General features: G+C 41.4%; 3 long non-coding RNA genes across 3 annotated transcripts; 2 read left to right on the forward strand and 1 right to left on the reverse strand.

Annotated features, from left to right (window-relative positions):
* The first annotated feature begins 4,080 nt into the window (after positions 1 to 4,080).
* LOC130716599 (uncharacterized) lies at positions 4,081 to 5,930 on the forward strand. The gene is made up of 3 exons (XR_009012091.1): positions 4,081 to 4,888; positions 5,070 to 5,142; positions 5,385 to 5,930. It is a non-coding gene; the product is annotated as an uncharacterized LOC130716599 (long non-coding RNA).
* A 2,248-nt stretch (positions 5,931 to 8,178) lies between these two features.
* LOC130720115 (uncharacterized) lies at positions 8,179 to 11,041 on the reverse strand. The gene is made up of 3 exons (XR_009012942.1): positions 10,765 to 11,041; positions 10,156 to 10,246; positions 8,179 to 8,440 (listed from the first exon to the last, which is right to left on the reverse strand). It is a non-coding gene; the product is annotated as an uncharacterized LOC130720115 (long non-coding RNA).
* A 2,833-nt stretch (positions 11,042 to 13,874) lies between these two features.
* Positions 13,875 to 16,738, forward strand: LOC130720130 (uncharacterized). The gene is made up of 3 exons (XR_009012943.1): positions 13,875 to 14,151; positions 14,670 to 14,760; positions 16,477 to 16,738. It is a non-coding gene; the product is annotated as an uncharacterized LOC130720130 (long non-coding RNA).
* Positions 16,739 to 17,180: the final 442 nt, after the last annotated feature.

The raw sequence follows: 17,180 nt of genomic DNA on the forward strand, positions 1-17,180 counted from the left end.
AGTCTGTTTGATTCCTATGGAATTGCACATGATTTCTCTTGTCCCAGAACTCCTCAACAAAATGGTGTTGTTGAGAGGAAGAACAGAACTCTTCAGGAGATGGCTAGAACCATGCTCCAAGAAACTGGCATGGCTAAGCACTTTTGGGCAGAGGCAGTAAATACAGCATGTTACATTCAGAACAGAATCTCTGTGAGACCAATTCTGAATAAGACTCCTTATGAATTGTGGAAGAACATAAAACCTAACATTTCTTATTTTCATCCTTTTGGCTGTGTTTGTTATGTTCTCAATACTAAGGATAGATTGCATAAATTTGATGCTAAGTCTTCTAAGTGTCTATTACTTAGTTATTCTGATAGATCTAAAGGTTTTAGATTTTATAATACTGATGCTAAGACTATTGAAGAATCTATTCATGTTAGATTTGATGATAAGCTTGACTCTGACCAGTCAAAGCTAGTTGAAAAGTTTGCAGATTTAAGCATTAATGTTTCTGTCAAAGGCAAAGCTCCAGAGGAAGCTGAGCCAGAGGAAGCTGAGCCAGAGGAAGATGAACCAGAGGAAGAAGCTGGTCCCTCTAACTCACAAACTCTGAAGAAGAGCAGAATCACTGCAGCTCACCCTAAGGAATTGATTCTGGGTAACAAAGACGAACCAGTCAGAACCAGATCTGCCTTCAGACCCTCTGAAGAGACCTTGCTGAGTCTGAAAGGATTGGTGTCCTTAATTGAACCCAAGTCCATAGATGAAGCTCTTCAGGACAAGGATTGGATTCTGGCCATGGAAGAAGAATTGAATCAATTTTCCAAGAACGATGTTTGGAGCTTAGTGAAGAAGCCTGAGAGTGTCCATGTTATTGGAACGAAATGGGTATTCAGAAACAAGCTGAATGAGAAAGGAGATGTAGTCAGAAACAAGGCAAGGCTAGTTGCTCAAGGTTACAGCCAGCAGGAAGGAATAGACTACACTGAAACATTTGCTCCAGTAGCAAGACTGGAGGCAATCAGACTGTTGATCTCTTTCTCAGTAAATCACAACATAGTTCTACATCAGATGGACGTAAAGAGTGCCTTCCTAAATGGTTATATCTCAGAGGAAGTCTATGTTCATCAACCCCCAGGTTTTGAAGATGAGAAGAAACCAGACCATGTGTTCAAATTGAAGAAATCACTCTACGGTCTGAAGCAAGCTCCCAGAGCATGGTATGAGAGACTTAGCTCATTCCTTATGGAGAATGAGTTTGTAAGGGGTAAAGTAGATACAACTCTGTTTTGCAAGACTTATAAAGATGATATCTTAATTGTGCAAATTTATGTTGATGATATTATATTTGGTTCTGCTAATCAATCTCTATGCAAAGAATTTTCTGAGATGATGCAGGCTGAATTTGAGATGAGTATGATGGGAGAATTAAAGTACTTTCTGGGAATACAAGTTGATCAAACACCAGAAGGAACATATATCCATCAGAGCAAGTACACTAAAGAACTTCTGAAGAAGTTCAATATGCTGGAATCCACAGTGGCCAAGACTCCAATGCATCCTACATGCATTCTGGAGAAAGAAGATAAAAGTGGTAAAGTATGTCAGAAGCTCTATCGTGGCATGATAGGTTCACTTCTATACTTAACTGCATCTAGGCCAGACATATTATTTAGTGTTCACTTATGTGCTCGTTTCCAATCAGATCCAAGGGAAACCCACTTAACTGCTGTTAAGAGGATCCTAAGGTATCTGAAAGGCACCACTAACCTTGGCTTGATGTATAAGAAAACATCAGAGTATAAGCTTTCAGGTTATTGTGATGCTGATTATGCTGGAGATAGAACAGAGAGAAAAAGTACTTCAGGAAATTGTCAATTTCTGGGAAGCAATCTAGTCTCATGGGCAAGCAAGAGGCAATCAACCATTGCACTATCAACTGCAGAGGCAGAATATATCTCAGCAGCAATATGCAGCACTCAGATGCTCTGGATGAAACATCAGCTGGAGGATTATCAGATCCTTGAGAGCAATATCCCAATCTATTGTGATAACACTGCTGCAATCTCATTGAGTAAGAATCCTATCTTGCATTCAAGGGCAAAGCACATTGAGGTAAAGTATCACTTTATTAGAGATTATGTACAGAAGGGCGTACTTCTTCTGAAGTTTGTTGATACTGACCATCAATGGGCAGATATCTTTACAAAGCCCTTAGCTGAAGATAGATTTAATTTTATTCTGAAAAATCTAAACATGGACTTTTGTCCAGAGTGAAGATGGATCAGAACCTCTGACTATGATACTTCTTGATCAGAAGATGTCTAGTCCAGAAGGTAACTCAATCAGAGTGTGTGTACCCACTGGTACTGACTCTGAAGCTGAGACAACAACACGTGTGTCAGAATTTCTGATGCATAGTTTTTTGTGCCCGTGTGACAGTCTGTTATGATTGCGTGTAGATGTGCTTCTCTCCTGTGTGTGATTGTGTATTTTACTGTTACTATCTATCTTTAATTTTCAACCGTTGATCTTAAAAGTGCTTTTTGAATCAACAACGGTTATTTGATAAAACCCACTATACACACACGTTCTCTTTCACTTCCGGTTTTTACTCTCGATCTCTCTGTTTTTTCAAAACCGCTCTTCTCGATTTCTCTCTCGATCTTTCTTCATCTTCCAACCTTCATCTTCTACCTCAAACCTTCAACCACTTCAAAATGGTGAGACAAACCAGAAGATCTACTGCAGATGCACCTCAGTTCCCTCACATGGTAGTTGGTCTAGCAACGGGTCAAAGGGGCTCTGAGAACCCGGCACAAGAACAAGTTCAAGCTCAAGAGCAGATTGTTCCAATTGCAAAACGGGGCTGTGCCGTTCACTGCGTATTTGCTCCTGAGGAACTTCAAGTCCTGGCAGAATGGAGATTCGACCTCGACAACCTGGCTACAAATGGGTTTGATCTTCGTCCTGAAGTCCAAGCTCAAGGTTGGGGAAATTACTTCAACCGACTTCGAGGACCGGTGTATGAGAAACTGGTAAAGGAATTCTGGAAGCACGCCGACTGCGATGATACTCAGGTGGTCTCTCACATTCTTGGAAGAAAGATCATCATCACTGAGAAGTCATTCGTGAATCTGCTAGGTGCAGACACTGCTTATGGGTTTCGTTTCCAACTCACGGAATCGAAGCTGAAACCCAGCACCAAGGACACAATCAACCAGGCCCTGTACACCACTTTCAAACCGGGCAAGACGAGTTACAAGGTGATGGATCTTCACCCCAAACTCAGGATCTGGCACAAGATCCTGCTTCACTGCATAAACCAGAGACCGAAGGGCAGTTCTCCAGACTACATCAACTTCAACCAGAAGGTGATGTTGTTCTTCATCCAAGATCAGAAGAAGATCTGCCTTCCCTACTTCCTGTTCTCCTACTTGAAGGAATGCATCCGGAAGTCTCGCACCACCGCCTCCATCAAGTCTGCAATCAAATATATCCCTTTTGGGAGGCTGCTCTCAGACTTTCTCATTGAAAGCAACCTGGTGCAAGATCTGGTTAATGCTGGATGTGTAGAGGATCTGAGCACAATTGTCAGTGATGTCTTCACTGCAAACTCTCTGAAGAAGATGGGTTTGGTCCAGAAGAAGATTGCTCCTGCTCATGAAGACACATCTTCTGAGATCAGAGGAAGAAGGATGCCTCTGAATGACTACCCTCTGTGGACTCAGGCAGACAATCCTGACGCCATCAGATGCTATGTTGAAGACCTCAGGGCTCAAGGATTCGAAATTGACCTTGATGATTTCGTCAGCAGACTGCCGCCAGCTCCAGAGTTTCCTTCTCCTCCCAAAAAGAAAGCTCAGAGGAAGATGGTTCTGGAAGAATCCTCTGAGGAATCTGATGTCCCTCTGGTCAAGAAGACGAAGAGAAAGCCTGATGATGGTGATAATAGTGATAGTGAGGATGGTCCTCCTAAGAAGAAGCAGAAGAAGGTCAGAATCGTGGTGAAGCCTACTCGGGTGGAACCAGCTGCTGAAGTGGTCAGAAGGACTGAACCTTCTGCCAGAGTGACTCGATCATCAGCACATTCAAGTAAGCCTGCACTTGCTTCTGATGATGATTTGAATTTATTTGATGCACTCCCTATTTCTGCTATGCTCAAACACTCCTCAAATCCCCTCACTCCTATTCCTGAATCCCAGCCAGCCGCACACACCACCACTCCACCACATTCCCCAAGATCTTCCTTCTTTCAACCTTCCCCTACTGAAGCACCTCTCTGGAATTTGCTTCAGAATCAACCCTCTAGGTCAGAAGAACCAACCTCTCTCCTCACCATTCCGTATGACCCATTACTTTCTGAACCAATCATCCATGAACAACCAGAGCCAAACCAAACAGAACCACAACCCAGAACGTCTGATCACTCTGTTCCCAGAGCATCAGAACGTCCTGCTGCCAGAACCACGGATACAGACTCTTCAACAGCCTTTACACCTGTATCCTTCCCAACCAATGTTGCTGATTCTTCTCCCTCCAATAACTCTGAATCCATTAGAAAATTCATGGAGGTTAGAAAAGAAAAGGTGTCTACCTTAGAGGAATATTACCTTACCTGTCCAAGCCCTAGGAGATATCCTGGCCCTAGACCTGAACGTCTAGTAGACCCAGATGAACCTATCTTGGCTAATCCTTTACAAGAGGCAGACCCTTTGGCTCAACCAGCTCACCCTGTCCCTGACCAACAAGAGCCTTATTTCATTTGCATCAATTAGAATCTTCCTTGAACTAGCTTTTTTCTTGTGCTTATTTCTAGTGCTTCCAGGTTAAGCAGGACTGTATCAACTGTGGTGTTTGCATACGCAAGTACTTCTGTGGGACATGTAAACTCTTTGATGATGTAAGTGATTCATCATGGAACTGAAGAATTTTGTGTATGAGAGATGTTCATAAGCTGGTGCTTATTCTTTCACTAAATGTAGCATGTAGTTTGGTGATGAATTATGTAGTTTGGTCCAAACTGATAGTAATAATTTCTTTTATCCTCTTTTTCTTTCCTTATTTCTGAGTTTTATGAACAGGTGCTAATCACTAAACCTAAGGTTCTCAACTAAGAAAGATCCAGAGTGGCTAAAGGACGTAAGGGAACAAGAGGTAAAGATCGTAGAAAGTTGCTTGTGAATATTTTCTCATAAAAATCTAGCTAGCAATTTAGAACAATGGACATTTGTTTGTGAATTTTCATTTGTGGATAACTTGCATGTATATAGTTTAGCTATGTCAGTGGGTAACTTGTGCAGACAAGTACTCTATTTCAAACTTTTAGCACTATTTGTTAAAATTCTCTTGATAACTTTAGATCATGTTGATTTTTTTTGTCCATTTTTACATGGCAGGCTATACTGGTTTGTTGCAATTGAAGCTGGAATGGGTACAAATGTTTTCTATTGTCTCAAGATTTTGAAGCCTCCCCATATCCACTTTTCCTGTCTTAGGATTTGGACATAAAGAAAGGGCACATACTTTTGCATTTGTTGTTGCAATTTTAACTCGTGGTTAGAATTTTATCCTCTTTTCTATGCTACTTTATAGAGTAACCCCAGATGCTTGCTGCTATGGCTTGTCATAGGCTGAGATGTAATTTAAGTAGGCCAAATAAGAATTAGGCCTTCTTCACTTTACCTTCTTCCTGAACATTTGAAGCCTTTCAGAACATCCTTTATTTGAGTTCATGGGTTTCTTTTGATTGTTTGATATCTTTGTTTCTGTTTCCCTTTCACTCAATGTTTTGGGTAGCCAATAATACTTTTAGAGGACGATTGGATCTAGATGGTAGGTAATATGCAGTTAAGTCGATTGATAGAAATTTCTTCTCATGTTAGCACACCTATCTATCATTGTATTAGGCTTATAATTTTAATGTTAGATTGCAAGCGCAGATGAAAAAAAAGTAGCTTAAAAGCTTCTAGAAAGCAATTGTGGTCTAAAGCTTTTTGTAAAAAACCACTTTGATGGCAACAGTTAAAAAACTGTGGCCTAAAAGGCGTTAATAAACCGTGGCATAAGCAGCACAAAGAAACCGTGGCATAATTTCTCAATAAACCGTGGCTGAAATTTCTAGGGCCACGGTTTCCCAAACGAGGTATTATATAAACCGTGGCATTAAGATTTTAAGCGAACCGTGGATTTAACTTCACAAAACCGTGGCACTTGAGCTTGGCCACGGCCACATACACTGCGACATGAAAACCGTGGCCTAAGCTTTTAACCACGGTTTTTTGACATATGCCCGCGGTTTTCTGTGCGCAGCAGAAAGCCAAAAATGCTGTAGTGAGTATCTCCCTGTGGAACCCCTTCCACCCCCTCGAGGCTCACCTGACGCCGCCGGCGATGACGGTGAGGGGGAAGAAATACGTTTTGGCTTTCTCCCACGCTTGGCCGAAGATCCCCCACGCTCGATCACACCTTCATTGTTGGAGGAAATGGTACCAGATCCCTTCAATTTGCGAGGTCTTCCTCTTTTCTTTTTTCCAGAGTCCGGAGTGGGTCTTCCCTGAATTTTCCTAGAATCAGAAGCTAAGGTTTGCTCCTCCAATACCAAGGGATGAATCGGGTCCACAAGGCAGAAGCTCTCCAACGGGCACGGTAAGGGCGGCCCAATAAAAGGTTTTGGGCTATGGGGGGGATGGCCCAATGTAAGTGCCTCACCCCTTAAGTTGGAAGCAAGCCTCTCATCATCCCATAAAGGTTTTAACCCTAAAAGATCCCACCTCAGCTTAAGGCTATCTATTCCCATCCCGCTATTCAGCGAAGCAAAGGTCCCCCTATTTGAATGTTGACAACGTTAGGTAGTCTGAACCAGAGGTCTAGGTAGTCTGTGGATGCTATTCTTAGTCGTATGTTGTCCCCAATGCATAGGTGTAGTACTCCCTGTGGCCCAAAATTCCGCAAAGCTAGTCCCATCGCTGTCGTATTTTTGAAAACATTCCCCAAAGCGGGAACGAGTCCCTGCTCCCATTCTGCACCCTCTATGTCCTCCAAAGATGCGCCAGCGTTGACCTCGCCCCCCTGCGCCGACATACCTGTCCCCTCCAGTGATACCTGTACCGGTACCAATAACTCCACTTGTGAGTCCGCCACCACTGTATCCTCCGACGAAGATACCATCTCCCTCGGAGAGGCACCAGAATCCTCCTTTAACCACAGAGCTTGGCTGTATCTCCAAGTTCCCCTTCCAGAGTTACTTCTAGTACTTGATCCTCAATCGTAATGACTATCTTGTGACCTGCCACCAATGGAACAGGGGAACTCACGAGTAATCGCGCATAGTCAAACCTTGCTCCCAAAGCAGTGTCTTCATCCATAGAGACCAGCTCTCCAATGTGTCCCGCAAGGAGATGGAAGAAATCATAGCTCCAAGCCCCCAGGGGGATGTGCCACACTCTTACCCAGCACAAAAATCGGGTGGGTTTGTCAAAGGGGGTAGCGGGTTTTAAAACTGAGAACATATTTCCCAGGTCACCTTCGGAGCTAAGAAAGTGGAACATTTCCTGCTGATTTCCGAATTCAATGGCCACTTCCCGAGCACCCATGGAAGCAACCTTTGTTTGTAACCATCCCTGTTTCTTCAAGAATTCCATCACCGCGCGGACGCTCTGCATTTCTCTGAGAGTTGCCATTACCGTTCTTCTAACTCGCTCCAGTGAATCCTCCTTTGGTCGATATAGGGCCTCTGAAGTTGTGGTTTTCTTGAGTTGCACCATTGGAACACCATTCACCCTAGCCTTCCAACGATGGATATTTCCACCATACTCATGTCGTACATTGAATCTGCTATCATTCCTCCGTTCGTTGCGACTCGCGAAGAACGGGTACCTCGCCCTCGATACCTTGATAAAGCTCCCGTTGAGCTTTTTCCCATTCAGTGCTTGAGCCGCCGCAGTCGCGTCCACCGCTTTGCAGAACCGAACGAAGCCAAACTTGTGCCTTCGATGGCTTTTTCTGTTCCTCTGAACGAAGACACCAGCAAGATTTCCCCATCTTGCGAAGGCCTCCTTCACATTGCTGTAAGATGTGGTGTCATTGAGACCATCCATGTAACGCCCCGATTTTCAAGGGTTACTTAGTGATCAAAAGTAAATTAATCATGCTAATGAACTTTCGAAATCATAAAAATGCAGGTATATTTTTTTTTTCCTTCTGAAACATAATACTTTCTAATACTTTCCAAAACATGCTCTACGATGAGTAATAAATAATACCCAATAATAGTACCCTTACATCAAAGTATTTAATTACAACATATACTCCAAAAGGAAAATAAACTAAAAGGCTCATATGCCCACCGAGCTCCCCGCAATCTCCACACGGCTAATCTCTGAATCGATAGCTCGTCGTCACATCATTTCCTTGCGGCGTCTCCTCGCCTGTGTCCATCGGTCTCTTGCTCATCCTTTAGAGCGGCGTCGTCGAACATTTATAACAGAGAAAAGGTGCAAGGGTCAACTTCTTATACCACAAGGCCATAATTAGGACGTGCACACATACGAGCAAGTAAGAGCATGCATATTCACATATATAATCACCTATCAAGAATCTTACCAACGGCATACTAATACATCCCTAAGGAATTCTAGATGTAGCATAAGATAAGGATAACACTTCAACAAGCAAGGCACAAGGCCCACAACCACACGTTGCACCTTATAGGGAATTCAATCGTCTAACACAAGCCACAAGACAACAACCAAAGTTCTTACGTCAACGACGTTCAAGGGAACCTATGTGTCTCTATATTGTTAGCGTATGCTATATGCTCAATGCTCAATGCACACCATGATCCGGATAAACGCCAACTCCATACCAGGCAGGCGGGACAAAGACCCATCCAGCAGTCAATTGCCACTTATCTAATGACCCTTCCCATGCAGTCATTAGCCAACACCTCGGCGTACCCTATCCAAGCAGTACCCTCGGTCAATGCAATGATATGTTCAATGAATTAGTCAAACAACAAAGTTATAGTCTTCTGTCGTTTGATGACGACTTCACCACACCTTAACATGAGTGATCGGGGTCACCAACTCATAGGTGTCACCAGCTATCCGTCGCCACGGTAGCCCAACCATCGTGGGTTCCACGTTCGATCTCATTCGATCAATATCGCCCATACAACGCTTATCATTCGATAAATATCAGGGCATACTATATCATGCATCATAGGAACATAACTCAAGACTTACATTCATCATGAACATCCTAAGAGTTCATCATATCATATTCAACAAGTAGTCATGTACTCAACAAGTAAGCATGTTCTCACAAGTAATCATGTTCTCAAACATCAAGGCACCTAAGCATGTTATCATTTATCATGTTCATAAACAATTTCTCATGTTAATCAAGCATTCTTAACTCATAAAATTCATGTATATCATGCATATAATTCAGGGCAACAAAACAGCAGAAAATGGTAGAATTAAAATTGAAAACTGTATTAAACTAGAAATCTAAAAATTATGAAACTTTCACAGATTTAAGGAATTTAAGTTAGCTTTCAAATAAAATTGGTTTCACCCGATTTGGACTCATATCCAAGGAGTTATGCCCAAAACAATACGAACTGTCCAGCTTACTCGGCAGCAGAAAAAGGGGTGAACTAAAATTGCAAACTGTATTAAACCAGCAGTCCAAAAATTATGAAACTTTGACAGATTGAAGCCCTTTAAGTTAGCTTTCAAATAAAAGTGGTTTGACACAATTTAGACTCGTATCCAAGGAGTTATGCCCAAAACAGTTCAAAGTAGCAAAAAAAAAAGGTCTCTTGGCGCTGGAGGGACAGAAGTCCCACGCATGTGCGTCGTCTACCCACGCACATGCGCCCATAGCTGCAGGTTCCCCACGCATGTGCACCAGATAAGCACGCACATGCGTCGCGGTTCTGTACCTCTTCCGAGTTTCATCCATTTCCTCACTTTTAACTTGATTTTTAGCCCAAGACTTAACCTTTAAGTTCCCTTTCATGATTATAAGGATCATACAACATACTAAGCTCATTTACATAAGTCTTCCAAGGTCTTAACATGTTCATAGTCATCAAACAAGTTCATGCAATTCCTAACACACAATTCGTGCACGCTAAAGTCCAAGACCCGGAAGTGCCCTTACCTCGATCGGTGGCTTTCTCCTTAACTCCTCTAGTCTGATTTCCTTCCTAGCCTTTAGCTCCTCGTAATGAAATGAACAAGGTGTTCTTCACCTTCACACAAGCACACAATGCACACAACCATCATTCATCAAAATCAAATAGAAATCACACACACTCTTAACTAAGTCTAGCACTTCTCATGAATGAACTTAGTCTTAAGAGTTCATGGGTTTTGAGTTTTGAAACAACACTTTGAATGATCTTTGAGAGTTAAAAACTGAACTTTTAGCCTCAAGGCTCTTAAGAAACAAGCTTGGAAACCTACTCTTGGAGTCTTTACTTCATGAGAACATTGAAACATCAAGATTCAACCTTTTGAACAAGAAAAGGTTTTATGATGAGTAGTTTTCTTCCTTGGCTCTCCATTTTCGAAATCTAAGGTTCAGAACACAAGAGCATGAAGCCCTAACATCAAGCTTCAACCATTTTCAAAACACTTTTCACATGCATGAAGCCAAAGAGACCACAAGCTAACCACAAACATGCAACAACAACAACTCAGTTTTTAGAAAAGGTGAAGAGAAAGATAGCTCCTTTTTGAATTTGGAAACCATCACCATGATCCTCACCTTGAATGCTAACTCTTTTGTCAAGGAATGGAAGACAAAAGATGATTTCTTGGTGGTGTTTAGAGATGATGAAGATTTCAGTTTTTGGTAAGAAGGATGAAGATAAGATGAAGATGATGTTCACTCTCTCTCACTTATCTCTCTAAAGTCCTCTCCTTTCCTTCCCTTTGGTTCAGAAATCTGATGGGAAGCTTCTATGATGAGAATATGGACAGCTCCCAAGGTCAAAGGATGGCTTGTACTTGTGGTTTTGGTCCGTTTTCCCATGCACACTACTTTGACAAAGTCATCATGCTACTGGTCTTTTTATCTTGGTTCATGAACCCTATCCTGTTAGCCTTTCCCTCCAACACTCCAAATCTGAACATTCAACCTCACAATCAGATATTTTCTAGCCAATTTCGTGATTGGCTCGTTTACGAGTCGAACTCGACTCGTTTTCGAGCCGAAAACACTACCGGGCGAGTTTCGCGACCCTATATCGATATTACAGTCAAAATTCTCGAAATTACGCGTGGATCATCGTAATGATAAGGAAAATATTTATTTCACATTCAAATAATAATTCGATGACGAAAGGGCGCTCTCGGCGAAACTCGTCGGTTCGACCGTTTTCCGTAGTGCAGCCGAATTCTCCGACGAACGAAGAATGAAACACTTGGAAAATAACTTCGATATTAATAATCAAAATACTACATTCCTAAGATAAAATTCATCGTACAAGGTCACACCCATAAACATCACATTAACCTGAAGGTATGAAAAACGGTAGAAAGGGGGGGTTTGAATAACGTTTTCAGTACAAAAGATGATTTCTTGGTGGTGTTTAGAGATGATGAAGATTTCAGTTTTTGGTAAGAAGGATGAAGATAAGATGAAGATGATGTTCACTCTCTCTCACTTATCTCTCTAAAGTCCTCTCCTTTCCTTCCCTTTTTGATGTGTAAGATGTGTTAGTGTGAGATGTGTAAGATGTGTTAGTGTGATTTATTTTTCTTTTGGAGAATTTAAGAGTTCCACCTTCATGACCATAGATATGTCACTGGGCAAATACAAGGAATACATTTCACTTCTTCTGAAGTGATTATAAGTTGACTCTGATACCCAAGACTCTGATACCTTGTCCATGACTCTGATTACTTATGCGCTCTGTTTACTCGATTTTCATCTATGTCATAAGTTTTTCACTCTGAACTCTTATATTATTTAGCTCAGAATCTAGACTTTACTAACGTTTTCATCAAGTATTAGATTCAGGGGGAGCTAAGCTCAGAATCAAGCAGTGACTTGAATGCAGAATGAGCAAGATAAACTATTCACATCAGGATAAGTATTATTCTATATCTCTAAACTCTGAGTGAATTCAGTTTAATGTTTAAGAATTGTTCATCAAAAATCTTAGTTTTGTCATCATCAAAAAGGGGGAGATTGTAAGATCAAGTTTTGATCTAGTAGTACAACTCTATGTTTTGATGATTACAAGTTAACCTTTTGATATGAACAATTGTGGTACTCTAACGTGTTTTTCTGAGTGTGCTATTTACAGGCTCTGACCTCAACTCAATCTCACACAAATCAGAAGCACTGTGTACAAAGAGTGACCCAAGCAACGCTTTCGCATTCACTATGTTCAGTATGAACAGTGGAAAAGCTTCAGAAGTTCTGAAGTTATACAAACTCTGATGAGGACTCAGTCACTAGAAGCTCTGAAGATCCAGAAGTTCTGATAACCAAGAAACACTGAAGGTTCAGATGTTCTGATGGTGTAGAAGACTCTGAAGATCCAGAAGCTGAATAGTGGAAACTCTGAAGTCCAGAAGCAAGAAACTCTGAAGGCCATGTTCTTCCCTCTGAGTTCAGAATCAGAAGAAACAATGGTCAGAGGATCTGTGCTTTCCCTCTGACTCTGATCAACCGGCTTCACAAGTTCCAATACGAAGCATTCCTCTGATCAGAAGTCTCCTAGGTTAAAAGGTCAAGTCGCTATCCAAGTACAAAAGCAAGTGTACCTTCCTGACGACCTACCTAACGTTCTCAGCCACAGCAGAAGCTGGATTTTCCAGAACTGCCCTCCAACGGTAGCATTTCCCATGCATTGCTCAACCCTAATCCTTGGAGTATATATAGAGGCTGAAGATTGAAAGAAGCAAAAAGAAGCAATACATACGCGCAAGACATATTCAAATTATTCTAAGCTTTCTTTCATCTGAAATTCATTGAGTTTACTATTAGCTTTTTAGAAGCAAATCTCTTGTAAACAATTCTTTGATAAACAGTTTGTTTAGTTCCTTTAGGAGATCAAGGTTGATCGGATCCTAGAGAAGACTAAGAGAGTGAATCTTAGTGTGAGCTAAGTCAGTGTAATTGTTAGTCACTTGTAGGTTTCAAGTGCAGTTGTAACTCTTACCTGATTAGTGGATTGCCTTCATTCTAAGAAGGAAGAAATCACCTTAACGGGTGGACTGGAGTAGCTTGAGTGATTTATCAAGTGAACCAGGATAAAATCCTTGTGTGCTTTTCTATCTCTTATCTTTTGCACTTAAGTTCTCGAAAGATTTGTCAAAATCTTTAAGGTGAAAGTTTTGTACTGAAAACGTTATTCAAACCCCCCCTTTCTACCGTTTTTCATACCTTCAGGTTAATGTGATGTTTATGGGTGTGACCTTGTACGATGAATTTTATCTTAGGAATGTAGTATTTTGATTATTAATATCGAAGTTATTTTCCAAGTGTTTCATTCTTCGTTCGTCGGAGAATTCGGCTGCACTACGGAAAACGGTCGAACCGACGAGTTTCGCCGAGAGCGCCCTTTCGTCATCGAATTATTATTTGAATGTGAAATAAATATTTTCCTTATCATTACGATGATCCACGCGTAATTTCGAGAATTTTGACTGTAATATCGATATAGGGTCGCGAAACTCGCCCGGTAGTGTTTTCGGCTCGAAAACGAGTCGAGTTCGACTCGTAAACGAGCCAATCACGAAATTGGCTAGAAAATATCTGATTGTGAGGTTGAATGTTCAGATTTGGAGTGTTGGAGGGAAAGGCTAACAGGATAGGGTTCATGAACCAAGATAAAAAGACCAGTAGCATGATGACTTTGTCAAAGTAGTGTGCATGGGAAAACGGACCAAAACCACAAGTACAAGCCATCCTTTGACCTTGGGAGCTGTCCATATTCTCATCATAGAAGCTTCCCATCAGATTTCTGAACCAAAGGGAAGGAAAGGAGAGGACTTTAGAGAGATAAGTGAGAGAGAGTGAACATCATCTTCATCTTATCTTCATCCTTCTTACCAAAAACTGAAATCTTCATCATCTCTAAACACCACCAAGAAATCATCTTTTGTCTTCCATTCCTTGACAAAAGAGTTAGCATTCAAGGTGAGGATCATGGTGATGGTTTCCAAATTCAAAAAGGAGCTATCTTTCTCTTCACCTTTTCTAAAAACTGAGTTGTTGTTGTTGCATGTTTGTGGTTAGCTTGTGGTCTCTTTGGCTTCATGCATGTGAAAAGTGTTTTGAAAAAGGTTGAAGCTTGATGTTAGAGCTTCATGCTCTTGTGTTCTGAACCTTAGATTTCGAAAATGGAGAGCCAAGGAAGAAAACTACTCATCATAAAACCTTTTCTTGTTCAAAAGGTTGAATCTTGATGTTTCAATGTTCTCATGAAGTAAAGACTCCAAGAGTAGGTTTTCAAGCTTGTTTCTTAAGAGCCTTGAGGCTAAAAGTTCAGTTTTTAACTCTCAAAGATCATTCAAAGTGTTGTTTCAAAACTCAAAACCCATGAACTCTTAAGACTAAGTTCATTCATGAGAAGTGCTAGACTTAGTTAAGAGTGTGTGTGATTTCTATTTGATTTTGATGAATGATGGTTGTGTGCATTGTGTGCTTGTGTGAAGGTGAAGAACACCTTGTTCATTTCATTACGAGGAGCTAAAGGCTAGGAAGGAAATCAGACTAGAGGAGTTAAGGAGAAAGCCACCGATCGAGGTAAGGGCACTTCCGGGTCTTGGACTTTAGCGTGCACGAATTGTGTGTTAGGAATTGCATGAACTTGTTTGATGACTATGAACATGTTAAGACCTTGGAAGACTTATGTAAATGAGCTTAGTATGTTGTATGATCCTTATAATCATGAAAGGGAACTTAAAGGTTAAGTCTTGGGCTAAAAATCAAGTTAAAAGTGAGGAAATGGATGAAACTCGGAAGAGGTACAGAACCGCGACGCATGTGCGTGCTTATCTGGTGCACATGCGTGGGGAACCTGCAGCTATGGACGCATGTGCGTGGGTAGACGACGCACATGCGTGGGACTTCTGTCCTTCCAGCGCCAAGAGACCTTTTTTTTTTTGCTACTTTGAACTGTTTTGGGCATAACTCCTTGGATACGAGTCTAAATTGTGTCAAACCACTTTTATTTGAAAGCTAACTTAAAGGGCTTCAATCTGTCAAAGTTTCATAATTTTTGGACTGCTGGTTTAATACAGTTTGCAATTTTAGTTCACCCCTTTTTCTGCTGCCGAGTAAGCTGGACAGTTCGTATTGTTTTGGGCATAACTCCTTGGATATGAGTCCAAATCGGGTGAAACCAATTTTATTTGAAAGCTAACTTAAATTCCTTAAATCTGTGAAAGTTTCATAAATTTTAGATTGCTAGTTTAATACAGTTTTCAATTTTAATTCTACCATTTTCTGCTGTTTTGTTGCCCTGAATTATATGCATGATATACATGAATTTTATGAGTTAAGAATGCTTGATTAACATGAGAAATTGTTTATGAACATGATAAATGATAACATGCTTAGGTGCCTTGATGTTTGAGAACATGATTACTTGTGAGAACATGCTTACTTGTTGAGTACATGACTACTTGTTGAATATGATATGATGAACTCTTAGGATGTTCATGATGAATGTAAGTCTTGAGTTATGTTCCTATGATGCATGATATAGTATGCCCTGATATTTATCGAATGATAAGCGTTGTATGGGCGATATTGATCGAATGAGATCGAACGTGGAACCCACGATGGTTGGGCTACCGTGGCGACGGATAGCTGGTGACACCTATGAGTTGGTGACCCCGATCACTCATGTTAAGGTGTGGTGAAGTCGTCATCAAACGACAGAAGACTATAACTTTTTTGTTTGACTAATTCATTGAACATATCATTGCATTGACCGAGGGTACTGCTTGGATAGGGTACGCCGAGGTGTTGGCTAATGACTGCATGGGAAGGGTCATTAGATAAGTGGCAATTGACTGCTGGATGGGTCTTTGTCCCGCCTGCCTGGTATGGAGTTGGCGTTTATCCGGATCATGGTGTGCATTGAGCATTGAGCATATAGCATACGCTAACAATATAGAGACACATAGGTTCCCTTGAACGTCGTTGACGTAAGAACTTTGGTTGTTGTCTTGTGGCTTGTGTTAGACGATTGAATTCCCTATAAGGTGCAACGTGTGGTTGTGGGCCTTGTGCCTTGCTTGTTGAAGTGTTATCCTTATCTTATGCTACATCTAGAATTCCTTAGGGATGTATTAGTATGCCGTTGGTAAGATTCTTGATAGGTGATTATATATGTGAATATGCATGCTCTTACTTGCTCGTATGTGTGCACGTCCTAATTATGGCCTTGTGGTATAAGAAGTTGACCCTTGCACCTTTTCTCTGTTATAAATGTTCGACGACGCCGCTCTAAAGGATGAGCAAGAGACCGATGGACACAGGCGAGGAGACGCCGCAAGGAAATGATGTGACGACGAGCTATCGATTCAGAGATTAGCCGTGTGGAGATTGCGGGGAGCTCGGTGGGCATATGAGCCTTTTAGTTTATTTTCCTTTTGGAGTATATGTTGTAATTAAATACTTTGATGTAAGGGTACTATTATTGGGTATTATTTATTACTCATCGTAGAGCATGTTTTGGAAAGTATTAGAAAGTATTATGTTTCAGAAGGAAAAAAAAAATATACCTGCATTTTTATGATTTCGAAAGTTCATTAGCATGATTAATTTACTTTTGATCACTAAGTAACCCTTGAAAATCGGGGCGTTACATGGATGGTCTCAATGACACCACATCTTACAGCAATGTGAAGGAGGCCTTCGCAAGATGGGGAAATCTTGCTGGTGTCTTCGTTCAGAGGAACAGAAAAAGCCATCGAAGGCACAAGTTTGGCTTCGTTCGGTTCTGCAAAGCGGTGGACGCGACTGCGGCGGCTCAAGCACTGAATGGGAAAAAGCTCAACGGGAGCTTTATCAAGGTATCGAGGGCGAGGTACCCGTTCTTCGCGAGTCGCAACGAACGGAGGAATGATAGCAGATTCAATGTACGACATGAGTATGGTGGAAATATCCATCGTTGGAAGGCTAGGGTGAATGGTGTTCCAATGGTGCAACTCAAG

This window comes from Lotus japonicus, chromosome 5 (genome assembly GCF_012489685.1).
Source record: "Lotus japonicus ecotype B-129 chromosome 5, LjGifu_v1.2".
Classification (NCBI taxonomy): Eukaryota; Viridiplantae; Streptophyta; class Magnoliopsida; order Fabales; family Fabaceae; genus Lotus; species Lotus japonicus.